The sequence below is a fragment of the Adiantum capillus-veneris genome, chromosome 10 (genome assembly GCF_014529385.1).
Source record: "Adiantum capillus-veneris isolate H3 chromosome 10, ASM1452938v2, whole genome shotgun sequence".
In the NCBI taxonomy this organism is placed as follows: domain Eukaryota; kingdom Viridiplantae; phylum Streptophyta; class Polypodiopsida; order Polypodiales; family Pteridaceae; genus Adiantum; species Adiantum capillus-veneris.
The window spans coordinates 92322360-92333742 of record NC_140940.1 but is presented as its reverse complement, the minus strand read 5'-3'; positions in this window follow the sequence as shown (position 1 = coordinate 92333742).

Sequence of the window (11383 nt, the reverse complement as noted above, 5' to 3'; positions counted from 1 at the left end):
CAACACCACATTTGGCAATGGTTCGTGGATAGTACGCAAAGGTAATCTTGTTGTACTCAGAGGTCAGAAGCATGGTACCTTGTATTCCATGCATGTGTCAGATATTGGTCATGATTACATATCTATAGGCGAGCTGTTGTCTACTGAGTTGTGGCATTGCCGGCTAGTTCATATTATCCAAAAACGAATGAGAACTCTGACTTGTTTTGGCTACTTACCTGTCTTGTCTTATGTTGAATTTCCTGTTTGTGAGCACTGTACCTATGGAAAACAGACTAGGTCCGTACACTTACCATTGGGTCAAAAGCGCGCTAAACCTCTAGATTTAGTGCATAGTGATGTTTGTGGTCCTATGTCAACCAAATCTCTAGGGGGGGCAGCTATTTTGTGACATTCATAGATGACTCTAATTGAAAGGTGTGGGCATATCCTTTGAAACATAAGGATCAAGTTTGACCTGTGTCCCAGAAATTTTTAGCACTCGTTGAGAATCACTCTGGCAAGAAACGCAAGAGGTTGCGGATACAACGGTGGAGAGTATGTATGCAAGGAGTTTGACAATTTCTGTGCTAAAAGGGGGATTAAAAGGTAGTTTACTGCACCATACACACCAGCTCAGAATGGAGTTGCTGAGCGCATGGATCATACTATTCAGGAAAGAGTCACAGCTATGCTTTCTAGAGCAAATTTCACACAAGGCTTTTGGGCAGAAGCCGTCTTGACCGCAGTGCACATTATAAATCGTTCACCTAGTACGCCATTTATTTATGAGATTCCAGAAGAGTTATAGTCTAAACGTAAGCCCCACTATGACCATCAACGTGTTTTTGGTTGTGAAGCTTATGCTCACATGCCTAAACAACTTCGACAGAAGTTAGAGCCAAAGTCACACAAATGTATTTTCATAGGATATGGTGCAGGTGGATAGATGGGATATCGTCTCTAGCACCCAGAATCTCGTCGAGTCATCTGAAGTTCAGATGTGATCTTCAATGAGTCAAAGATGCATAAACAACCTATCAAGGAAATAGAGGTTTGGAGAGTCACTTTTGAGGATGTTGCCTCAGAGATAGTGAAATCAAGTCAGCGGGCTAGTGATGTACATTCCACTAGCAATGCTCCAGAGGAGCAGATAGCAATGGTCAAGGAATGAGATGGTCTACTAGAGTCTCTCGTCCACCTGTGCGTTTCGAGCCAGGTCTTGATTACATCATGTTGACCAATTGCGGTGAGCCAAGCTGCTACCAAGAAGCCATGATGACGGATGATGTGGTGAAGTGGGAGCAGGCTATGGAATCTGAGTATAACTCAATTCTAGCTAATGACACTTGGACTTGGTAGAACTGCCAAATGATGCAAAAGCTTTACCTTGCAAATGGGTTTACAAGAAGAAATTTATCTCAGGTGATCCAAATCCAAAGTACAAGGCTAGACTTGTAGCCAAAGGGTTCAAACAGCAAAAGGGAGTCAATTTTGATGAAATCTTCTCGCCTGTGGTCAAGATGACAACACTTAGAACCGTACTTGGTCTTGTAGCGATTGAGGACATAGAACTTGTCCAAATGGATGTGAAGACCGCATTTCTTCATGGGGATCTTGATGAGGATGTTTACATGCAGCACCGTGAAGGGTTCATTCAGGAGAACGCATCTCGTGAGGAGCTAGTATGTAAGCTCAAAAAGGCACTTTATGGTTTAAAGCAGGGTTCGAGGCAGTGGTATCATAAATTTGATGCATGTAGAGGTCTCAAGGATATAAAAGGAGCGAAGAGGATCACTGCTTATACACAAGAAAGCTAGATGATGGCTCGATGATCATTCTAGTTTTGTATGTTGACGACATGCTTATAGATGGGAAATCCATTGCGGAAATTGCCAACTTGAAGAAAAAACTTAGCAATAATTTTGCAATGAAAGATTTGGGAGATGCTACACACTTTCTTGGCATGCGAATCAAAAGAGATCGCAAACGTCGTATTCTTGAGTTATCTCAAGAAACATACATTGAGAAAGTTTTGCAGCGTTTCAATATGCAGGGGGGGAAAGCATTGGCTACCCCAATGCATGCATTCTTGAAACTCAGCAAGGAAGATGCACCCAAATATGATGTTGAACGAGCTGAAATGGCTAAGGTACCATATTCTTCGGCACTGGGTAGTCTCATGTATGCTATATTGGCCACAAGACCAGACATTGCTTTTGCAGTGGGAGTGGTGAGCCGATACATGGAAAATCCTGGCAGCAAGCATTGGGAAGCAGTGAAGCACATTCTTACGTACCTCAAAGGTACAGTCGGCAGGTGTTTACGCTTCGAGAACAATAATGCATCCATCGTGGGTTATGCGGATGTAGACTATGCGGGTTGTGTCGACAATAGGAGATCGACATCTGGATATGTCTTCATATTTGCTAGAGCAGCAGTATCTTGGAGGTCATGTCTTCAAGATTGTACGTCGTCTTCCACTACAGAAGCAGATTATGTTGCATTATCAGATGCAAGTAAAGAGGCTGTATGGTTATCTTGCTTGGTCAAAAATCTTGGCATTGATGAGACTCCAATGATATATTCTAATAGTCAGAGTGCTCTTGCATTGGCAAGGAATCCCGTGTTTCACTCCAAATCGAAACACATTGAAGTCAGGTATCATCTCATGAGAGATTTCTTGGCCAAAAAGCTCATTGATTTGGTCAAGGTACACACTGACAACAACCCAACAGATGCTTTGACAAAAGGCTTAGCTTTGGAGCGGTTTACACATTGTAGTGAGTTGACGGGTATAGGTTAAAGCCACTAGATTGCTTTACGGTTGTACATACCAGGTCACTTGGGCTACATTGGTCTTTAAGTGGGAGTGTTTTGGGATTCAGGCCAATTGGCCGGACATCCCACTTACTACTAACCCATCTACTAACTTAACCAATATACACTTATTCTTTAATACAACAGAATAAGGAGTTACAACAGGATAACGTTGTTGTGCGCTCCACCCAAAGCAGGTCTCTCTCTCTCTCTCTCTCTCTCTCTCTCTCTCTCTCTCTCTCTCTCTCTCTCTCTCTCTCTCTCTCTCTCTCTGCTCTTTCACTTGCACTCACACTCACACACGCTTCTCACAGCACCTTCAAATACAACCTTAACCTTTGATTTCAGCACTATAACCAACAAAAATACATTTGACAGCCTTATCATCCAATTTTCTACGCTGTGTTTGTGGCACCAAAGCATATGCCAAACAACCAAAAACAGGTATGTGCTCAATAGAAGGCTTTCTAGCATGCCATGATTCAAATGGAGTAATAGACTGCAAAGCTTTTGTAGGACACCTGTTTAGTACATAAGTGGCACACATAATGGCTTCAAGCCAAAAAGAATGCGGCAAAGCTTGTCTTTTGACCATACATCATGCCATTTTTGTAAGTGACTTGTTTTTTCTCTCAGCAACACCATTTTTCTGAGGTGTATAAGACAATGTACGTTGGTGTTTTATCCCACGACTAGCCAAAAATGCATTAAATTCATGAGACATATACTCCCCCCCTCGATCGGAACGGAGGGTGCCCATAGTACATTTCGAGACATTTTCAGCCATAGCCAAAATTGTTTGAAGCACATTAAAACTTCGGACTTCTCTTTAAGTGGAAATACCCATGCATTCCTAGAGTAATCATCAATGAAAGTCTCGAAGTAAAGGTAATTGCCCAAGGACGGAGTTTGCATGGACCCATACACATCTCTATGCACAAGGTGCAATCTGCATGTGGCCCGAACTGAACCTTCCTTTGGAAACTTAGTACATTGCATCTTACCCAAAATACAGCCTTCACGAACATGTTTGACAGGTGCTTCAAGAGGTGGCAAAGAAGCAACCATATCAGATTTTTGCAAACACAACAAACTAGCAAAATTCAGATGATCAAAACGTGCATGCCAAAGTTTTTCATCTGAAATAGCCCTTGAATCTGCAACTGTATTTGCAAAATTTTGTCCACACTTGTCAGACAAAGTGAGCTTATACAGGCCACGGCACAAAAGCCCAGACGCAACAATTTCATCACCAAAACTGAGATCATGAACTACACATCTGTCATCCACAAATTTGACTACAAGTCCAAGTCTAGCAAGTGCAAATACAGACAAAAGATTCTTCTTGATCCCAGATACATAAAGTGCACCAACAAGTGTGAAAGAACTGCCATTTGCAATAATAAGCACAAGCTTTCCAACTCCCTAAATTGGATAAGAGGCATTGTTGGCACAAGTGACTTGAATTCCCATGAGGGATAGACTCGAGAGAGGTGAACAATTCACGATGTGAGGTAATGTGCTTTGTAGCACCACTGTCAAAATACCACACGTGTGAATCTGAAGCAACTGACATGCATGCATCATGGACAACAGGATTGTAAGTGCACTCTTCACTAAAAGCCCATTCTGCATCAATATCAGCATTACATTCTCCTTTTATAGAAGACTCAACAATGGATACATTTGTAGTGGAACTAGCAGTTGTAGTGGAACCACCCTCATTCTTCTTAGCCTCTTTGGCCTCAACTTAGGACACTTCTTGATCAAGTGATCATTAGCTTTACAATAATGGCAATGCATCTTCTTTTTTCCCTTATCACCAGAATTTACAGAAAAAGTATTGCCAACAGAAGCAATGGGAACATAAGTTTTTCCACTTGTAGCAGAACCATAAGAAGTGGCTGCATTGCTGTTACCACCCTTTCTTTGAGAAGCAATAAAAGACTGTTCAACTGCACGCTGTCTAGTCCTGTTTTTTTGGAAAGTGACTCTTGCAACAACAATGTGCATAATGCATCAAACTTGACAACTTTAGGATTTCCTTGGGTCATAAGTCTCCAAGTACTACCAAAAGTCTGGTAAGAATCTGGTAAGACATCAAGAACAGTCTGCACAAGGGAACTGTCTGAAATGACTTCACCTGCAGAAATGAGTTTCTCATTGATATCCTTGACACCATCAAGAAAAGTGTCCATATCATCTTCCTCATGCATAATCTTTGACTCCAGCTCTTTACGTAGCAAAGCAATTTTAGCCTCATTGTGGTTTGCATAAAGACCTGCTAGAATATCCCAAGCCTATTTTACAGATTTTGTTGAACAAATGTGAGGAACAATGGTGCGCTTCATAAACAACACAATCAATGCATGAGCCTGCACATCCTTTACATTTCAACGAGCTTGTTCTGTCGTAGGCAAAACAACTCTAATAGTAGCAATCCTTGCAGCAAGACCTACAACATCCTCAACATCGCCTACATGATCCTCATAACTAGGATGTACATCAATGCCTTGCACAATATTCTAGACACCCTTTGACACAAGAACGTGTTGCATCATATAAGACCACATAGGGCAATTGTCCCCATCCAACCTGTCCTCAACAGCAAACATCTTCAACACATCTGTGTTGTTGTCAGCCATGGTAAATGCTGCACCTGATGTGAAAACTATCCAAATAGAGGAGAAATGGAGTGAGAACAACACGCGCTATATAGCACAAACCGTGGAAGATTGTAAGGCATCTGTTATGCAAAAAATGACACTGATAAAAATTTTGCAAAAAATGACGAAATAGCCAGTGCAGTAATGCCTGTAGTCGAAACGAAGACCGAAATGAGCGCGAATCAAAAATTTGAGCAGACTAAGCTCTTTGAGCTTTCCCAAAAGTTTTGTCGACTGTGAAGGCTTGCCAAAGCTCACTGAAATCTGAGAAAGTGAGCAAGCGTGTGCTGGAGCAGCTGGCGACTAAGCTCAAGAGGACGCAACCTTCTCTGATACCAATTGTTGGAGTTAGGGTTGCAGAGAAACGGACACAGCTTGGAGAAGATGAAGGAAGTTCAAGGCACACATTAGAGAGTGTATTCCTTAGTGTGCAATGGAATGATAGATAGCCATAGAGTGATGGGCGTATATACAATGCACGGGGGAAAAAACCTCCTAAAGAGGGAAAAAATTCCCCGGTGGTCCTAGTGTGTTCACACACATCACTACCACATGTATATGGTAACAACCTCAAGCTTGGGCCGGATTCCCACCTCAATATTAGCCCTAGCTTACGTTAGGTCAAAGGACTTTTAACACTAACCTTTGGAGGTCTTTGATGAAGCTAACCCTAAGGTATTTTAAGCTCCATTGGTTAGCCTTGCTATTTGACAGACCATCTCTCATTTGGACCCCTTTACCATTGACCGCTTGTTGAGATAGATCTGTAAGCACATGTCTATATTCTAACCCTTGTTCCCATTTATTCTCCCACACTGAATGATCAATTTAATATGAGAAAATCATTTGGGTTGGTTAGATATTAGATTTTATGACATTACCACTCTCTTGAAATCATAGTCGTCCTTGACTATGAAGTAGAAGAGATAAAGTTTTAGTCATTATTCAATGTTGCTTAGTGGGTAGAGGATACCTTTCTACCCTACGACATCTTTCCAAGATGGATGACTAATCCATTTGGTGCTTGGGAGACATAGTTGCCGCAAGCATGTCCGCTCTTTAGTCCATTTCATTCTCCCAAGTAGAGTGACAAATTCTACTTGGTGTTTGAGAGACGTCGTCATCACAAACATGATTCTAAGCATGCATACTATTCAAATTTGTGCACAATAAAAAGAGAATTAGTTTTATAAGACAAAAACATTGGCCATTCAAAAGAAATTTGTACATTTTCTTACTCTAATGTAGCATTGTAAGCATTGAGAAGGTTGATACTATCCTTAAGATGTATTCCTTGCATCCATCTAGCATCTTCAAAAGGATAATTTCTAAACTTAATAAGATACCATTGGGTAATCTTATCATGTCGTAGTACCTTGTCTTCATACCGAAGGATAGCTTCGGGTTGTAGCACCTCTTCTTGGTCTTCAATTTTGGGAGGGTCTTCAATGGTTGGTTCACTTGGTGGCTCTTCTTTGTAGGGCTTAAGTAGGCTCACATAAAAAGCATTGTGTATGAGCTAATGGCTAGGCAACTTGAGTTGATAAGCCATCTCATTGATTGGATTCAAGATTTGAAAAGGACCAAAGTATCTTTTTGCTAGTTTAGCATAATACTTTTGATGGTCCGTAGGATTTTTGCCCATCGTTTGTCTTAATCGAGGCTTGGGAAAGTTAAGTAAGACCCAATCGTTTTCTTTGAACATTACGGCCCTTCGATGCTTGTAAGCAACAACTTTTTTTCTTTGTTGAGAGATGGATATAGCCTCCTTAATCTTTTGAAAAGCTTCTTCTAGGTCATGGGTATACTCATTGGTAGAGCGAAGATCTTCCCATGTACCTTGAGTAGCAAGGGATTTTTAGGTCTTCCCTCAATGATTTTGAAAGGTGCTTTTCTCGTTGAAGTATGTACGGTATTATTGTATGCATACTCTACAAGAGGTAAGTACTTTTCCCTTGAGTGTTGATCTACTTCTATAACATAAGTCTTTAGTAGATCGAGAATCGTAAGATTGGATATCTCATTTTGGCCATCCGTTTGTGGGTGATAGTCCGAAGAGAAATTCAATCTTGTACCTAGATTTTCAAAGAGACCTTTTCAAAAATTATTGATCATTCTAGGATCTCTATTTGACACGATGGATGTTGGTAATCCATGGTGTTTGAAAATTTGAAATATGAAGAGAGTTGCCATTTGGTGTGCTTTAATAGTCTTTTTGACAGAAATAAAGTGTGCTTGCTTGATAAACCTGTCAACTATTGTCTATATTCCCTTATTCCCATGGATAGATTTGGGTAATCCAAAGATGAAGTCCATGGATATACTCTCCCATGGTGAATTTGGAATAAGCAATGGCTGGAGTAATCTAGGTTGCTTCTCTCTATCATACTTGGTCTTTTGGCATCCCACACATTTTGAAACATTGTATGCCCACTTTCATGGTAGGCCAATAGAAGTACGTCTCCACTCCTTGGAGAGTAGGTTGAATGCCTCTATGCCCTGCATAGGAAGGAGTATGAGATTCATACATGAATTTCTCACGAAGGGAGTGGGTAACACATAGCCTATTTCCGTGGAGAAGATAACCATCATGCAAGTTGAATGGTTCCTCTTTCTTCCGCAAAGCAAGGGCTGACATTATGTCTTTAAAGTGAGGGTCAGTAGCGTACTCATCTATCATAGAAGATAGATCATTGTGCGTTGCTATAGACACTGCATTAACTTTTGGTCATCGTGAAAGTGCATCAACCACTTGACTGTGCTTCCAGCAATGTGAGCAATATGAAAATAAAATTGAGAAAAAAAAATTCCCACCTTATTTGTTTGTCAAAAAGCTTTTTTTTGCGTTATGAAGTACTTGAGACTTTGGTGGTCGGTTCGTAAAATGAATGGAGTCCCCAATAAATAGTGCTTCCATGTCTCTAGGGCATGTAGAACAACTAAAAGCTCTTTCTCATAAATGCCTAAGACCCGTTCATCTGTATTGAGACTTTGGCTCTCATATGCTATGGCATGCCCTTCTTGAAGCAAGACTACTTCAAGGCAATCACCACAAGCATCACAATATTGGACCTCAAATGGCTTTGAGAGATCCGGAAGCACGAGGACTGGTTGGGAGGTAAGCTTGTCTTTGAGATTGTCAAAATCATTTTTCTCCTTAGCAATCCATGAATACTTAATTTTCTTCTTTGTCAAGTCATGTAATGGTCCTTCTATTTGAGAAAAACTTGCTATGAAGCATCTATAGTATGCACATATGCTAGTAAAGCTTCTTAGCTCATGTAGATTCCTTGGATTAGGCCATGCTTTTATTGCCTCTAACTTTGATGGATCCGTACGAATACGATCTTGAGAGATAATATGACCTAAGTATTGAATCTCTTGAAGAAAAAATTCATTTTTCTTTTGGTTGAGAAAAAGCTTGTTCTCCCTCAATTCCTAAAAAATCACTTGGAGATGTTGCTTGTGTTCCTCCAAGGACTTCGAGTAGATGATGATATCATCAAATAACACTCCAGTGAATTTGCGGTAGGGTCTAAAGATTTTCTCCATTAGACGATTGAACGTGGTTGGTGCATTGGTCAAGCCAAAAGGCATGACTAGATATTCATAAAGACCAAATGTTGTACGAAACGCGGTCTTTAGGATATCTTCATCCACTATCCTTATTTGATGATAGCCACTTTTAAGGTCAATCCTACTCAAGTAGGTAGATCCTTGTAGCTTATCAAATAGATCTTCTATCCGATACACAAGAAATTTGTTTTTGATAGTGATATGGTTTACTGCTCGACAGTCCACACACATATGGTATGTACCATCTTTATTTTGCACCAAAAGGACTAGAGAACAAAAGGGGGAGGAGCTAGGCCTCACCATTCCTTTGTGTACGAATTCTTGTACTTGCCTCATGATCTCTTCTTGTTGAGCTTGGGAAACTCGATAAGGAGGCTTGTTAGGTAGTGAGATTCCTAGTAGGAGCTCACATCAATGGTCATCATCCCCTCTTTTTGGAGATAAGTCCATAGGAATTTCATCGATGAACACATCTTGGAATCCTTCTAGAATATTAGACAAGTCTAAGTCTTCTTGATTCCTACCATTTACATTTGATGAAACATTAGGATCTTTTAGGGATTCTTTGACAAAACTCATGTACGTAGAAACTGAGCTCTTCATTGATTTATCAAAAGCAAGAGGATTTACAAGTGGTATAGTACGACTAGACTCACTAGTATCTATATACATGTTCTTTTCCCTATAGGTGAAGCAGATTCTCCTTTTAGGGAACTTCATGTTGGCAGCCACACGTTTGAACCTTTGGTGCCCCTAGGATAGCATCCTCATGTTGGAGAGGAGAGATAAAGAAGTCTTCTTTATTGACATAGCTTTGGACATGAAGCCTCAACTTCTTAATCAAGGGAGTAACAGAGGCTTGCTATCCCTTGAAAGCGGTATCGCAGTTATAGCATCTCCCATCTCGAAAGCTTGAATGCCCAACTTTGTGGCCAACTCCATTGATATGAAGTTGTGAGTAGAGCCAGGATCAAACAAGATGAAGGAATCATGCTCTCTTACCTTCCTCCAAGCATAGGAGAGAGGTGATCCTTTGCAATGAGCACCCTCTTTTCGACCTTCGATGGTGGAAGCTCTAGGAGTCTCATTGCGAGCATTTTTCTTGGGGCAAGAACAATAGCCATGTCCTTGTTCCCCACACTTAAAAAATTTATGGTCCTTGCAAAAAGCTTCAAGCTCTTCAGGAGAGAGTTTATTTTTACCTTCCTAAACTCCCTTCTCCTTGGATCGATTGTTGTTCTTGTTGTTGGATTTGCCATGGGATTTGAAAAGAATTTTGGGCATTGGTTTTCCCCTTTGCATCATTTTTGTCTTTGTTTTCCATGTGCTTGACATTCCATCTAGCCCCTTGTTGCAAATTGATGCGCGAAGCAACCATAGTGTAGTGGATTACTTCGGTGATAGAACTAGGCCGTTGAGAGTTGACATACTCAGCCATCTCTTCAAGTAATCCCACACAAAATTGTTTCTTTTTCTCAGCAAAGTCTATCTTTTGGAAGACCACTGCCTTGAGATGTAAATCCCAAAACCTCTCTACATATTGGTGGATGGACTCATGAGAGAGAAGCTTCAAGCTGCACCATTTGGTGAGCACTTTGTCCTTTGCATCGCTTGCAAGAAATTGCTTCATGATGGAAACGCGTAGATTTTTCCATGTCTTTGGGGTTTTGTTGTTGCCATGAAGGCTAGACCGCCATTGAGAACCGATTTTTGGAAGTGCATAGCTACATTGTGTAGCTTGGAGGAATCTGTGAAGCCCTCGTCTCCAAAGGCCGCATCAAATTGCTTGATGAAGGCCAATACTTTGTCGGTAGCACCAAAGGTGCCATCATAGGTGAGAAAAGAGATACTCTTTCCTCCCTCTTTGAATTTCTTGAGCTTTTGTGACCTTCTCTATGCAGGGTAAGATTTGGGATGTCCTCTCCTCTTGTATTCTCTAGGAGAATAGCCATAGCTTTAGTCGAAAGAGGAGGAAGGTGAAGAAGAAGGAGAAGAGGGTGACCTCTTTCTTGCCCTTTCTTCCTTTCTTTCCTCTCTTCAAGTTTCAGACTGATGAGGAGAAGGACTGTGGGTTGAACATTGGAGGAGTTGATGATCGTCTAGACCGACGTCTTTGTGGAGCCACATCTTCAAATGAACTTAAAGATTCATTACTTTATTGCTCTTTGGATTCCTCCTCTTGTATGGGAGAGATTCTTCTTTTGGGGGTCTCTTCAAGAGGCCTCCCAAGATTTCTCTTCTCTTGGAGAGGAAGGAAAATCACATAAGCACAAAGTTGTTGAGTAACTTCATCTTGCAAAGCAGAGTTTCCACAGCTTGCTGCAACCTAGTACCAAGATAAT